We start from the raw sequence: 16,759 nt of genomic DNA, 5'->3' as shown, positions 1-16,759 counted from the left end.
CCTCAGGTCAGTTATAAGCAATGCTACATAAATGATACCATTCTCACTCTGGCCACAGGCCCCTTTCCTATCTTCCCCACTAGGAGCAGTATGTGAAAAGCAACTTTCAGCAACTTTGAAAGAGATCATAGTCTAAGAATTCACTGATTAGAACCTAAAGAATTCAAGGAAGACATAGTTTTATGTTTACACCATAAAATGATGGACAGAGGATTTAACATGACCAGAAAAAAATCATCATTCATATTTTCTGCATTGTCCTTGCAAGACTTGCATTTGTAGATCCAGTCAACTAAGCAGAATAACAACATTGGAACAGTCATTGGAAGCCAGCATTTGTGATAAATGATGTAGTGCCATGACTCATGATGTAATCTGCATTAAATCAATGATGTTAGAGAACTGCAGTGATGAGAAGACCTCTATTGTTCAGTTAAACGTGTCCCCAAAACCATGGTGTTTGATATGGTTTGTCTCTGTGTCCCCACCCAAATCTCATCATGTAGCTCCCATAATTCACATGTGTTGTGGAAGGGATCTGGTGGGAGATAATTGAGTCATGGGGTTGGGACTTTCCTGTGCTGTTCTTGTGATCATGAATAAGTCTCATGAGATCTGATGGTTTTTAAAAGGGGAGTTTCCCTGAACAAGCTCTCTCTTTGCCTGCTGCCATCCACGTAAGATGTGACTTGCTCCTCCTTGCCTTCCACCATGATTATGAGGCCTCCCCTCACAATCACAAGTGTCTATTTTCACTCCTTTATTTTAAATAACTATGTCTTGCCAGAAATTCTGTTCAATCAAATTGTTCATATAGACAGAAGCTTTGCAAAGGATATTTGCCTTTTTCTAAAGTACAGCCCTGCTCACCTAATTATCCTGATTAAAATCCTTCTAAAGTCCTCTTCCATAATGGATAAAGTTCAACCTCTTAAATAATTCAGAAAGTCAATGATGATCTGACTTTCTCAATGTGTTTATCTCTTCAACCTGAACTGCTAATGTCCTGGCCTCTCTCAATAAATAAAAACTATATTTAAATACTAATTTTTGGATTCATATACTATACTATTTCATATAGTTATGCTTTTCATGCCTGAAAAGCCATTCTCAAATTTCCTATAGTTGGCTGATTCTTACTATCCTTAATCCCATACTATTCCATATCAGCTGTCCACTAGCCTGAAAATTTTCTTAAAAATATTTTTAAAAGATAATTATTTTATTCTTTATAAAACAACTCCTTTATAAATAGAGTGTTTATAGATAAAGAAACAAACAAATATAGAGAGAAATAGAGACATTCATATGCACCAGAGATTGATCCCTCTTGTATGTCTACCACAACTTCAGATGCAAACTCCACAAGGTAAAAGACCATATGTTATTTATAACTATATTTACTGGCATGGTGATTGATATACAGATAGAATTTTAAAAATCTCATTGTGGTTTTGACTTGCATTTCTCTGATGATTAGTGACATTTAAGAAATGTCTATTAAGATCTATTACCCATTTTTATATCAGATGATTTGGTTTTTGGCTATTTAGTTGTTTGAGTTCCTTATATATTCTGGTTATTAATCCCTTGTTAGTTGAAACATTTGCAAACATTTTCTCCCATTCTGTTCCTTTCACTCCAGTTAAAATGACTTTTATAAAAAGACAAAAAATAACATGCTCGTGAGGATGTGGAGAAAGGAAAATGTTTGTACACTGTTGGTGTGAATGTAAATTAGTATAGCCACTATGAAAAAGACTATGGTGGCTTCTCAAATGACTAAAAATAGAACTACCACATGATCCATCAATTCCATTGCTGGTTATATATCCAAAAGAAAGGAAATCAGTATATTAAAAAACTATCTGCACACCCATGTTTATTGTAGCATTATTTACATTAGCCAAGATATAGAACCAACCTAAGTGTCCATCAAAATATGAAGGGATAAAGAAAATGTGGTACATATACACAGTGGAATATTTTTCAGTCATAAAAAAGAATGAAACCTTGTAATTTCCAACAACTTTAATGGAATTGGAGGACATTATGTTAAGTGGAATAAGCCAGGCACAGAAAGACAAATATCACCTATTCTCACTCATATGTGAGAATTAACGAAATTGATCTCATGGAGGTAGAAAGTAGAATGATGGTTACCAGAGGTTGGGAAGGGTCTTGGGAAGGCAGGGATAGAAAGGGGTTGGTTACTGGGTACAAAAATACATTTTATTTCTTAGGTAGAAGGAAGAAAATCTAGTGTTCAATAGTACAATAGGGCAACTATAAGTTAATGACTTACTGTATATTTCAAAGTAACTAGAGAAGTGGATTTGGAGTGTTCTCAACACAAAGAAATAATAAATGTTTGAGGTTATGGATATCCAAATTATCCTGATTTGATTATTACACATTATATGCTTGTATCAAAATATCTCATGTACCCCATAAATATGTAAAACTATTTGTTTATATAAAACTAAAAAAATAAATTTCAAATAAGTTAATATATACCTTTGATTGGATTGTCTAAAATTTATTTTGGCAACATTTATTTTTATTGCTGATGCCAGATATATGCATATTATTTTAAAAACTTGAAAAATGTAGGACATGAAGAAAATGAAAATCATAATTATTTCATATTTATGGGAACATATTTTCTCTTTATTTGTAAAAATTATGCTTCTTTTAAAATCTCAAACATGAGGTTGGTGTAAAAGTAACTGCAGCCTAATAATTGTTTAACAATTAGAAAAAGAATAATTTTTTTTTTACTCTAGTCTTCTACCAATAAGATGGAATGGTAAAAACTGGAAGTAAAGTCATCCTAAAAATTGGTTGACGTTAAATACAAATATTTATTTTAAAACTCTTCCTGTTTTTATATTGTAAATAGGAGTAATTGTGGATAAATGGTACAGTCCTAGGACATTATTTTTGCCCAGTGCAATTCAATGCATGGAGCGAGAAAGAAGAAAGAGAAAATATCAATGAAAATTATCTGCATAACAATGTAAAATGCTATCTCCGTTTTGGGCAGAGTATATTCTATTATCTCTCCAAGAAATGTTTATTTTCCTTAACACAAATTTTGACTATAATATTACCAAGAAAAATTATTGTTTTCACTTGAGTTTGTATATTTGCGTGTGCACATGACAGTATATGTGTTGCCCAACAGTTTTTCCTAAGAACCTGGAAATTCAATGAAGGAATGAATGAACATACTTTCACAGGATGCTGCTTGAGTAAACTCAAAGAATGTTGAATATAATGTGGCAATTCTCACCATAGACAGTTCTGCCAAAACTTTCCCTGTGTCCTGAAGCACTACCCTACTTCAACCCTGTCTTGCCCTTGTGGATTATGGTAACTAACACTGTATGACTGGAGGAGTGATGGTAGAGAGAGGATTAGGGGAAAATCTCAGGGTGAAACTGTTTCCTATGGGAAGAAGTTTAGGTTCTCCTAAAGGGGGTGAGCAGGCATGAAAATGCTCATAGAAGGAATTTCAATTTTGAGAAACAAGATGAGATACTACAGTTTACCCATTAGGACATCCTGCATGAAGATTCTTGCTTTTTTTTTTTTTTCTCTGATCCTGGAGTTCAGAAACAGTCATAGCTAACATTTAGCTTCCAGTTTTGCCTTGTTTTTTTTTTCTTCTTGAAATTCTATCTAGTTATTTTCAAAGGCATTATTAAACATGCAGCTTTGTGGTCAATGCAGAATTAATAGATGAAGCTTTAGAAGAAGTGATTCAGCTTGGCAGTGTCAGCACTGGGTTGAAGGAGGACAGTATTAGAATTCCAAGTGGTAATCTCTAGCCTAATGTTTAAAATGTGACACTTTATTGTAATTGCTTCACTTATTCCTTAGAGAAATAAAATATTACAGATATTTTTAAAATTCCCAGAATTCTATCCCCATTCTATTTCCCACAGATGTAAGTAAGTAGCCTCTGTTGAAGCTGTGCAAATTATTTGTGTGCTTCCTTTCAAATTAGTACTGGACAATACATTGTATCTATAACAACATCCAGCATTATTCAAGGTTTTTAAGTTTTACTAAAATTACATGTAATATTTTTGTGTTTCTGTGTTCACTCATCATTCTATGTTTTGAGGTTTATCCACATTGATATAGTTGATACAGTCTATTTTAACCACAGGATTGTGTAGCATTTTATAAACATCTTACAATTTATCCATCTCTCAGCTGTGGACTGTATCATATTTACATTCTTTCCTAGTACAAACAGTGATGAGACAAATATTCATTTATAGATTACTTTGTGCCCACGTAAGAGGTTATCTATGGCATATATTTCGAAATGGAATTGCTAAATTGTATGTTATGTGAATTTTCAAATGTAATTAACATTTCAGAATTATTCTCCAATAGGAACAATACCATTGTGGATGAACACAGAAAGGGGAGGGGGGGGAAGCGATGTATTTTTGTTTCTTTGTGGGTTTGCTTTCTGTTTTCATTTTCTTTTTGCCTTTACCCAAATAGGATAGAACAGAGGTTCTCTAACAAGGTTGCACATTATAATAGCTAAGGCACATTTAAAAATTACCAAATCTTTGCTCCATGCTCCGATATTTTTGACTGCAATTAAACAGGAATTGGTCTTGGCCATCAGTTTGATTTTTTTTTTTTTTTTTGAGACGGAGTCTCGCTCTGTCGCCCAGGCTGGAGTGCAGTGGCGCGATCTCGGCTCACTGCAAGCTCCGCCTCCCGGGTTCACGCCATTCTCCTGCCTCAGCCTCCCGAGTAGCTGGGACTACAGGCGCCCGCTACCACGCCCGGCTAATTTTTTGTATTTTTAGTAGAGACGGGGTTTCACCGTGTTAGCCAGGATGGTCTCGATCTCCTGACCTTGTGATCCGCCCGCCTCGGCCTCCCAAAGTGCTGGGATTACAGGCGTGAGCCATCAGTTTGATTTTAAAGCCCCCATTCCCCAGAGGATGCTAATGTGTAGTCAAGGTGATTAACCATTGCAACAGGTTTTCAAATTTTAGCTAGTATTAGAATTACCTGGACCAAAAGGCTTGTTAAAAGATAGATAGTTTGGCCCCATGCCCAGAGTTTCTGATTCAGTGCTTCTGGGGTGGGCTTGAGGGTTCACATTTCAAACAGTTTCTCAGGTGATGCTAAGGTGCAGTATAGTGCCTACACTTTAAGAACATCATCCCCACAATAAACAATGGGAAAAGGAAAAAGCAACCTTGACAGCTAGCACTAAGAGCTAGGCTATGATGTTCCTACAATTTCAAACACAAAAATAATTTAAAGTTACCCTGTACCAATAATGAACAGGATAAAAACAAAATCACTGTATAAGTGTGCCTCAACAGTCAAAAAGTAGAATTCAGCATGAACCACAAAAATGGTCAAGATTCTCCCGCTCCTAAAATATGTGACTGTGGTTTCTTTTTCCTGTTACAACTTTAGGCCATCTTCATTCTTTCTGCCTCCTATGTAAAGATTAGTAATATCCAATCATATATTTGCTACCACTTTCATACATGACAAAATTAATTCATGCCAGTAATATAGTGGAGGGGCTTACGCTATATAAGGAATAAATACTCAAGAAAACAAAGGCCTGGGTAGAACACATATTCAATTTAATTTAATTTTTTTCTTCTACTAGTTTGAGAAGAATTTAGAGGTTATGTAGAGAGCAGCACTTTCCCCCTCCTTTACTTCCTGCCAGTCTTTTTTTGGTCTCTCATTTTTTGTGACATTGATTGAACTACTCACTGACACTCACTGACTCCTTCACATTCAGTGACTGTTTAGAAATATCTTTTCAGGAGAAAATAAAAATATAGCAAAAGTTTTTAAAACTGTCTTCATTGTGTCACTGTCCATGTTCATCTTATTTTACAAGTTGCTCAAATTTAGTCCTCAATTTTGACCAATTATTTTATGTCTCATATTTCTTCAACCTTGGTGGGCTATCTTTCTATTTTATGGATTTCTGATGTCTTAGGATGAAATCCTTCGATGTTGGCTTTTTCATATGTGACACAGCATTTTTGTATATCCACTTAATCCACTTAAATACTTTACCAACTTTATATCTTCATAATCCTATTTTGGTCACTTACTTGTGAGTTTGGTTTTGTACCAGAATTCTTACTTGCAAGTAATCACTTTGGTTTATTTAATCTAAAAAGGAAGTAACTGAAAACATATAGGGTAGTTTCTAGAAACTCTGGGATAGCAGTATACCTCTGGGACCACTCAGAAAAATTAAGAGGCTATTCAACTAGACCCAGAGCCGAAGGCACTGCTGCTGCTGCCAGAGAGCACAGGACATTGACAGCCCCCAGGATGCAAAATGACTATGATCACAGCAATTGCAAAGATTGGGGAGTTGGAAAGAACATAGCCAAACCCAGAATAATTCTCTGTTCCTATGAGGAATGCACAATATTCAATGAAACCCACAGAACATGTCATGATGTCATCATAGTCACCAGGCCAGCAGTCAGCAAACTTCTTTTGTAAAGATAAGATAATATTTTAAGCTTTGCAGGCCATATAGTCTTTGTTACAACTATTCTACTCTGCCTTTGGAGTACGAAAATAGCCATATAAAATACATAAATGAATGGTTGTAGTATGTACCAATAAAACTTTATTTTTGTAGACTGAAATTTGAACACTGAAAAAGTAACAAAACTTTTATATGCCACAAAATAGTCTATTTTTTTTTCAGCTGTTAAAAAAACAGGCAGTGGGCCAGATTTAGCCTGCAGGCTGTAGTTTGCCAACCACTGCATTAGATCATTAAGATTACTCATCATAGTGCGGACCTTCTAATGCATTTACATAAAATACAAATATCCACACACCTCAGGCTCAAAATTCTGTGTAGATAATGGTCCAAACTTGCCCCTTCCAAGTTCGTGATCAATCCACAAAAACCATTAGGTGTACAGATACTTCCTTCAGGTTAGCTTTATTTATAAATATTTTGGAATTTTCTTTTTCTTTAAACAATTAGTGTTTAATTTATGAGTAATAAGTTTAAAAAGGAGTTATTTCAACTACTAAAGTCAGTCAGAAAATTATTTTTTCTTTTGTTTACAAGTGAAGTGATTTTAAAAATTACTTTCAAGGGAGTTTGGTTCTATCTTATAACATTAAAAGAAAAAAAAAACACCCTCAAGTGTTTCACAGCACATCACATTTAAATGAATTTGGCCATCCAGGAAGAACACAGACATCATATCAGTTAATTGAAGTTATTTACAATCAGGTTTCAGTTGAGTGTAAGACCCAGAGCTACCAACATGCATAGTCAGAATTTTCAATGAGCCATTTTTAAAATAATTACTCTATTTTCAGCCACTACACTCAAAGGTGACTACTCCATCACCTTATCTGATTACCAAAGTATGCAGCGCCCACCTAGTTTGATCAGCGAAATGCAATTTTTAAAAATCTGTTGTTCTTAAAATGGGGGCGTATATTTACCAATTTATCATTAATGACCCTTGAAGGTGTGAGAGGATCCAAAGGTTTATTTTCCACCTAATGGCAAAGACTTTTGAATATTATGAAATGTTACATTTTTCATATAGCAGTTGTTGATAAGAATAAGTACTATGATATTCCAGCTGAATTTTGGGTAGCTCACATGGGTTAATCTGACATGTGGACATAATCCTAAAGTCATTCTATTAAAGCCAGCTGAGATGAATAGTGAGCTGGTTGCTCTGAGGCCTGCTCTAGGTGTATCTTTTTCTTTTCATTCTTTACAGTAACCTATGGCTGGTGCCAATGTATCGCATGGTGGTATCTGTGATTCCGACTCAGTTTCTTCCTCACCTCAGTAAAATGGTCATAGGGAATGACCTATGAAACCACAGCTGTTCACTGAGAGAGAGTCAATAGTGTGGAAGGATAGATATTTGAAAGATCCTGCTGATGTAAACTGCTTACACTTACTGGGGCTCTACAGTAGAAATGCTAGATGTAATCAAGTTAATGGCTAAGTGGATGTAGCATGATGAGTCAGTCACAAGTTTATCCTCTGTCTTATAGTTGATCCTTATGTGAAGTCCCAAGCCAAGGTATATCTCTGTGAAGCAGAATATTTATTTACCCAAAAAAGTTTGGCATTATTTCAAAAAACTTGGAGCTTTCTCTGTGATTTTCTAATTGTGTTTTCCACAGACTCCATACAACATCACCAATCATCCACAGAGCTTTCAACTATCATAAGATCCAGTGAGTCATAGCAAATAAGTTGTCACAGCTTGTAGTACAGCCTAGATCCATTAAAGAGCCTTCTGGTCAAAAAGCTAGCAGCATTTTCAGGTACCAGGTAAATGAGTACGAGTCATGCTCAAAGCAAACGTGCACTGCAACCAAAGTCAAAGATATCTACTTAATGTTTTTTTCTCTTCTTAGAAGCAGAATTGATTACTCACTTTAGTGGTGATATCCCTATATGCCCCATTATACTGAGCAGCAGAAACTTTACTGAAATATATCTTACCAAGGCAAATTTATTCCCGCTACTTCCTGCTCTCTAGTTCCCATGATCAGTATATTATTAAAATAATCAACCAGTATTGTGTCTTGTGGGATAGTGAAATTGTCAATGTCATTGCAGACTAAATTGTGGCACAGAAGATGATAGTTGTGATTTAAGACATAATAGTGAAAGTGTGTTGCTGTTCTTATTGGGTGAAAGAAATTATTTTCAAAGTTCAAGTCCTACTGTAATAGAGAAAAAAAAGGTGACATCAATTGTTTCATTTAAGGTGTCTAACATGGTACTGATTTGTTTCACCAAGAATACCACATTTGGAACTGGATCTACACTTAAAGTCACCACCAAATTAGGTTTGAAATAATCCATCATCATGTTCCATGTCTCATTTGTCTTCTGTAATCAGCAAACTGGAGAATTAAATGGTAATATGATACATATAATCATATCTGAATCTTTCAAGCCTTTGACAGTTACACTAAGATTTGCCATTCCCTCAGGAATGTAGTATTGCTTTCTCATTTATTACCTTGATAAAGGGGGAAATCTAGGGACTTCCAAGACCTTCTAACCCAATAGTCTTTATTTTATTTACCTATGCAATCAATGTGATGGTACTTATTTTGTCACTTTGGAAGGACATTTATTATGTATTTATTTATATCATATACTCAAATACTGAGAGAATGATCATAGGATTATTTGAGAAAATAATGAAATGATTCACAGTATGTATTTGTAATGTTATTGTAAGAACTTTTCTGAAAAATACCTGGACACCCCTTTCTTCAAGTACTATGATCTATAAAGAAACTCAGGGCTTAAAATCAGGAAAACAGCCTTGGATTATAAGCATGATGACTTCAGACACTTGTCTTTTCCCACAGTTGGGAATTAAATAAGAACTTAACATATTGTATATATACTGTAATCCTAGGCGTCCCAGATAGTCAAGGTCAATTATTACATTAGTTTGGGCCTCCTTATTATCATACATGTTCTGCTGAGCATTATGTTAATTATAAGTGAATAATGATAGGGAAGCTCTAGAAGTATGCAGAAGTGAGCTTAATTATATTTTAAGATGGAAAATTTGCAAAGATATTTATAAAACTGAAGAAATATTCATCTCAAAAAAATAAAAAGCAAATATTATATTTGAATAACAAGAATATTAGAATGTAGTAAAAATATATAAATCATTAAACATCAATAAATGGGGGATCTAATTTGTGGATATGAGATTGGGTATTGCTCTCTTCATTAATAATACGACCAGAATGGATTTGCTATTGTTCTTTATTCTTTGCATCAATAGCTGCTAATCTAAAATCCTGGATGATTCCTTCTAAGTGATTAAAGCTAGGTTAAAGTTCTTGCCCATGTTGCAAAGGATCTGGAGGGGGCAGGGCACAGGAGGAGTTAGGGGGATAGGGGGGAAGTACTGAGAGGACTTGAGAATTAAAATATCTTTCTTTTTGTTATAATGGGTAGCAGCCTATTTTTTCCTACAACAAACTTCTAGAATGTAAGTTCAATGAAGGCAGTGACTTCACCGCTGCATACACAGTCTAATATTCACACATAGAGTTAGCACTCCACATATACATGATTAATTTGTAAGTGAATGAATGACAATAATTGCCTAAATATATTAAGGATTTTCAGATGCAGGAAAGCATAACAATGATAACTGCCACACACTGTTTTCAATTTTGTTATTTTCTCTACATTAAACAGTTTTCTTGATTCTTCTGAATTTATCTGTACTCCTACCCCAATTATCATTTTCCTTGCCCACCTTGATTTAGTTTAGCAGCCAAAAAAATATGGACTGGATATTTTGGCATAATAAATTTATAAAGGCTCCCAGCTGTAGAGATTACAGTGTATATAAGGCATCTACTTATCCGATTTTTGAAAATAAAAAATAAATGATATTTTACATTTTTAAGTAGAAAACGTTCCTCCTCTAGATATCACTCCTAGTCTTCAATGAATAAACATGAATGAAATAATAAAATAATATTTCAATATATAGCATACAAACATTTTGGTGCATTTATTTTTCTACAAATTACAAACAATTTAATCAACTATTACTTGCTTACAGACCATCAATTACATGAATATGTCTCAAATTTGCATTATGTTTAAGCAGTTAAATCTTTTTGTATGTTTTATTTTATGTTCTTATTCATTATGTTTTAAAACCAAAAAAGAATATAAAAACAATTTAAATAATGTAGAAAAAAGACATATTAAATATTAGAAAATTTTAAATAAAATAATGTCATAATCCAGCTGAGAACTTTGAGATATTGTATAACAAATATTCAGTGGTTAGTCCTTAACTATCACTGAGTTTTTAGCATTGTCACTATTATACTACTCAATTCAACAATGCAAGTTATCCCTGCACTATGTTTGCCAAGATAATAAAGGCTACCCATCCCACCTACATAAGTTAGGAAGAGTAAAGAAAAGAGCACATATTTTACATCATTTGTTTCTATTTAATCACAAAGAAGAAGGAAGAATGACAGAAGCAAGCTGAAAACAACTTGATTTCACAAGACAGCTATAACAATATCATATTAGGTAAGCGTAAATATAAAGTGATGGTATAAGTTATTCTGTGTACTTATCTACTCAGCCAGTTCAACAAAAAGAGACACATCAATCCCCAACAGTTTTTCTGATGGCACAGTAACCACTTTTTAAATCATTTGCTCAATAGGTAGGAGTTGTTGGATAGGGATGGATTTTGCTTGTCTGCTTGAGATCTTGCACCAATATCTCCTCCTCACAGAAATACAGTGAGATGCTAACCTGAGTCTCAGCTTCTGGAAGCAGAAATAGAGGGTCAGGAAGAACAAAGCTTAGTTACAATTAGTGAAATCTCTCTCTTCGTTCTTGTGGAAATATTCTTTCCCCTAAACTTCTGGACATTATTATTTGCATGAACTTTTAGTAACAGGCAAAATAGAAAATCAACATTCCCCATTTTATGCATTTTTTAAAAAGCATAATATGAAATTGTTCCTAAACTACTACAATAATAACAAATAGCTAATATTTATTTACTATGAATGTTTTCAGTGCCAAGTCTTTTGACCAGGGCTTTCCCACCTAATCCTCACAATAGCAGTAGTTAACTGGATAACTATATTTCCCATCATATAAAAACTGAAAATCAAGGTTGAAACAGTGCCTAATGCCACACAACTAGTAACTGATAAATCTGAGTTTCAAATACAGTCATTCCAGCTCTCAAGCTATTTCTATTTGGAAATCTAACTTTTGAAAGTATAATATAAAACTTTATCTTAATTATGATATTGTAATTATATCTATAAAATCATTGAACTTTACTATGTGTGGGACAATATGATAAATGCTTTACACAGATTGTCTTATTTAATTATTAAACAAAGCTGTGATGTCATTGTCACCATTTTATGGATGAAGTAACTGAATGAACACTTTGAAAAGTGAATGACCCAAACACAAACAAGTGAAATTAGTTGATGCTCATTAAATTAGTTGAAGCACCTAATAAAGAACAAGAGAATCCCCTTTTCTAAGAAGAGTGAAGAAAATGCAGTGGGAAGGTGAGGAGTCTGACCTATGCAGGGAAAATCAGGAGAAAGGCAAGAGCCTAGAAAATGGCAAGGATAAATTTTGTCTCATGACATGTCAAAACATGACAATTTTGTCTTACTCCAGCCTGTGCCTGGTGCCTGGTAATGCCAAATGCCTTTAGCACCGATTAGATTACTAGCCAATGTTCTATTCTTTTTTTTTTTTTTTTTTTTTTGAGACAGGGGCTGTCTCTGTCACCTAAGCTGGAGTGCAGTAGTGCAATCACGGCTCACTGCAGGCTTGAGCGATCCTCCTACCTCACCTCCCTAGTAGATGGGACCACAGGCACACACCACTACATCTGGTTAACTTTTTAATTTTTTTGTTGAGACGAGGTCTTACTTTGTTGACCCAGCTGGTCTTGAACTCCTGGGCTCAAGCCATCCTCCTGACTCAGCCTCCCAAAGAGCTGGGATTACAGGCCTGAGCCATTACACAGGCCCAGCCTATGCTCTATTCTATGAGTTACTGAAGATCATTGATATCCAAACACGTTTCTTTTTCTGTTTTAAAAGAAAAAGCACAGTGGCTTTTTATTAAGCTGTGTTGAGGGGATCCAGAGTTCATGTGTAATCCTTTATTATTTCTCAGGGCTAATAACATATTTTCTAAAAGATAACATTTATGAGAGGTATTTGAATATGAATGACACATATTACCTATAGCACTCTGTTATTGCTGCCTGTGTTCAGTCAACAAATATAACATATTTATTAAGATAAAATGAATTCTCACTTCAAAATAATAACTAGCATCTGAAATGGACTTTTCTAACCCTATGATAACCCTTTGACATGTGTAGCATTATTATCAAACTTTTATAAATGAGGCAGTGGTATCTGAGAGTAACTTGCTCGGTATTAGAAAAATATTAAGTGGCAAAGCAAGGACTCGCGCCCTTTTCTTAGAAGACCCCGTGCTTTATGCATGGCATGATCCAGCTCACTGCAGAGAGGAGAGGTTGGCCTCAAACAAATAAATGCTGAACTCTCTGTCACAGTACATGTCCAAATGCAGGCAGAAAAACTCCCTGGCAGAGAGCTGTATGGACTGTAGCTGTAGATGAATTCAATAGTTTCTAAAATGTCTTTGTGAATCATGACTATCTCAGTGTCAGCTAAATGTTCTGTGTCTTTGTGACTCTTGTGCTATGAGATTGAAAACTCAATTGTAATGCATCTTTATGTAAAAAAAAAAAAAAAAGTGGTTTGGCCGGGCACGGTGGCTCACGCCTGTAATCCCAGCACTTTGGGAAGCCAAGGCAGGCGGATCACGAGGTCAGGAGATCGAGACCATCCTGGCTAACATGGTGAAACCCCCGTCTCTACTAAAAAATACAAAAAATTAGCCTGGCATGGTGGCGGGCGCGTGTAGTCCCAGCTACTCGGGAGGCTGAGGCAGGAGAATGGCGTAAACCTGGGAGGCGGAGCTTGCAGTGAGCCGAAATCGCGCCACTGCACTCCAGCCTGGGCGACAGAGCGAGACTCCGTTTCGGAAAAAAAAAAAAAAAAAAAAAAGTGGTTTACATTATGCTATCACATTTTAGAGTTTTTAATGAACTTTTACATTCACAATGCCATTTTGTTTTTGCCACAACCCTGTGCAGTAGAGAAGACAACTGTTTCAATTTTTTCATAATAAAGTAATAACAATCCCTGCAAGGAGGGGAGTGACTTGGCCAGATTTCCATAACTAAAATCCATAGAATTGAGTTAGGCTTTAGGTCTTTCCTCTGTATTTTCTGCCTGTGTGATTTGTACCTGCTACATTCACCTTTCCCTCGCTTACTTTTGCCAGGAATAGAAGAAAAATGTCTTTAAAAGCTACATTTCCCTCTACATGTCCAGCATCTATTAAGTGTCATTTTGTTATCTCTAATTTTATACATGCTCTAAAGCAGAAAAATGCAAACATTAGCTAGGTAATGAACTGTTTTATCTCTGTTGCTATATAGTCTATGTTCTATTTGCCTCCTTTTAAATTTGCTGCTTCAGTGCTTTGTGGAGAAACCTGGTCTTAATCTATAAGAGCAGGCTGCCAGCATTTAGTTGGAAAACAATTTGTTTCAGTCTTTGCATGGCTAGTGTTTTATTTCTGAAATGGTATTGATGTAACACTTATACCATGTTGATAACTCAACTGCACTGACAAGAGAAGTTAACCAAGGAAAGAAAGGACAGCCAAGAGTGTTGGAGGCACTGCTGTCTAATCAGGTGCTATGACAGAACAAGCTGGAAGCTTTGCAGAACGGAAGGCTCTATAGAGAAGCAGCTTGCATAGGATGGGGGAACATCTGTAGCTCTGTGGCCTTTATCGCCTTTGATATATTGCCATATTCTCCTGTATACTCTGTGATATGCCCCTTGGGGTTAAAAAGACATAAGGGCCCTAGATAGGGGCAAAGCTATTTCTATATTATTGAAACTTTCTTTCTCTCAGAGGAGAAAATCTGTTTACTTTATTGTTCCAAGAAAGGACATAAACACACATGAACACAACCTGATTCTTACCTCCTCACGGCACACATAAGCTTCTAATCCTCTTAGCTCCACCCACTTCTTTCAATATACCTATATGCCAGCTCTATGCTGTGGTGCAATGCCATTCTAAGTTAATGAGGGGCAAAGAGTCTCCCCCCCTTTTTTTTACACAAATGAAATCACCATTAAGCACTCAAAATTGTAATTTAGCAGATGCCTGGAAACTGCAGTTGGTAATAAAGGTAAACATATGGGCAGTTGCCTCCAGGGACGTAAAGCTTCAGATGCTGCGGGGAGCCTTGAAAGCAGAACAAACGCTGTGCACAGTAGAGAGACCCTGAGTTGTCCCAGGCTCATGTTGAGTCATGCTTTTCTGAGGCTATGTTTCCTGTAGTTTAATATTTTACCAACAAACAACCTTATGGACAGGACAGCAGCAGAGCCTAAGATAAATAAAAAGAAGAAACATTAAAGCTAAGTAGAAGTATGTGCCATTTTGAATACTTTAAACAATGCAAACCAGAAAACCCAACTCTAAAAGGCTAATAAATGAGGACAGGCATTATTTCACTGAATTGGAAATTCAGAAGTAGAACAGTCTCCAGAAGCACAGCCAGCAATCAGTGGCATCATTCTGTCTCTCTGCTCTGACTGCCGCAGCACCAGCTTTGTCCCAAGGCTTCAGAATCTCCTTCCAGCTCCTCCTCTTCCATGGTGGCAATATAATCTCTGTGGCAATCAGCGAATAAAATAAAGCAAAAAAAATTTGTCATCCTCACTGAAGAGCAAAGCATTGCTTAACTGTAGACAACTTCATTTGCAATTAGTTAATTCAAAGGAACATAGAAAACAATAGGTTCCTACCATGGCCTTGCAGGTGGGAAAATAAGTTTTGGAGGACATTTACTCTGTGCAAGCACATTACTTACAGTTCATTATTTAATATTTTTAGTAACTTAGCAAAATACATATTATTAACCCAGATGATATAGATGAGACAACTGAGGTAAAAAATAGAATTAATAACTGGTCACAGATATAATAGCACCATGAGAAACATTTTCAATCTCAATAGTTTGGACAGAATTAATCAAACACTACAAAGAAAAGAAACCTATTCTTGTCTTTAAAAAAGATTCATTTAATTAAGGCTACCAAAGACCCCTTATTGGTATATACAAGTTAGGAAAAAAAGATAGGTTTTTAGTAAAGAGCCAAACTCAAGGAGGGATAATTTAAGCTGGGAACTAAAGAATGGGTGGGATTAGGATTGGCAGATATAGAATGAAGGGCACCTGAAGGTACACATTAGCTCAATCAAAGTCACCAAGTGAGAAAGTAGAGATCAGGTTTTGTAAATGAATAGTAATCTGGTCTGTTAAAATACAGGACAATTACAATGAGCCAGACATTTCTTATGCTTTACTTCTAGTCTATCAACTCTTACTTTGGTAACAACTGCAGCAACTAGCTCCATGTACTTTTAGCCATCAGACGACAGCCTCTTATAAGTGTAAATCAAATATGCCTGCCAAGTTATCTACTGTGAGCCTCTTTCTTTCTGTTTGTGGCTTCTTAGAGATATGGGAATGGAATAACTGCAGGAACCCTAAATACACAGAAGCCCTTGGCACACAGATGCTTACACACAGAGGTATAGAAGAGTTAACCAGTACAGCAATCCTTCAATTAAGCACTAAAGATGATGACTAAATGCTTATCCTATTCATTCTTCCAGTTCATGGATTTTAGCTACATGCTATAAAGTTTCTCATGGTTATAGAACTCCTATAATCATGTGGTCATGATCTCCAACTCTAATCTGCTTTCTGCTTTCATCCTATTTCAGAATTTACGTATTTATTTCTCCTACTAATTGTTTGAGACATAACAGTTTTTAAATATTTTGGAAAGAATAAAAAAAGCAAAAGCAAGAAAAATGGTGATGTCATTTAGAGAATAGAAATAAGCTAGAGGAATATTAAAGAGAAAATAATGGGTTTGTTTATAGACTTACTAAGTTTAAAATGTGAGAAGTTTATTCAAATAAAGCTGATAATGCAAATGCAGATTTCTATTCATACTAGAATTTAAGAGAGAAACAAAT

General features: G+C 35.4%; 1 long non-coding RNA gene across 1 annotated transcript in view; it reads right to left on the bottom strand.

Moving 5' to 3' along the window:
* Positions 1-10,565: 10,565 nt before the first annotated feature.
* LOC134728890 (uncharacterized) overlaps positions 10,566-16,759 on the bottom strand; it is a 70,964-nt gene continuing 64,770 nt past the window's right edge. The window contains exon 3 of the long non-coding RNA XR_010109749.1: positions 10,566-15,381. This is a non-coding gene — a long non-coding RNA (uncharacterized LOC134728890). The remainder of the gene's footprint in view (positions 15,382-16,759) is intronic.

This window comes from Pan paniscus, chromosome 15, assembly GCF_029289425.2.
Source record: "Pan paniscus chromosome 15, NHGRI_mPanPan1-v2.0_pri, whole genome shotgun sequence".
NCBI lineage: Eukaryota > Metazoa > Chordata > Mammalia > Primates > Hominidae > Pan > Pan paniscus.
Note: the sequence above shows the minus strand (reverse complement) of the source record. Positions and strands in the feature narration are given on the sequence as shown.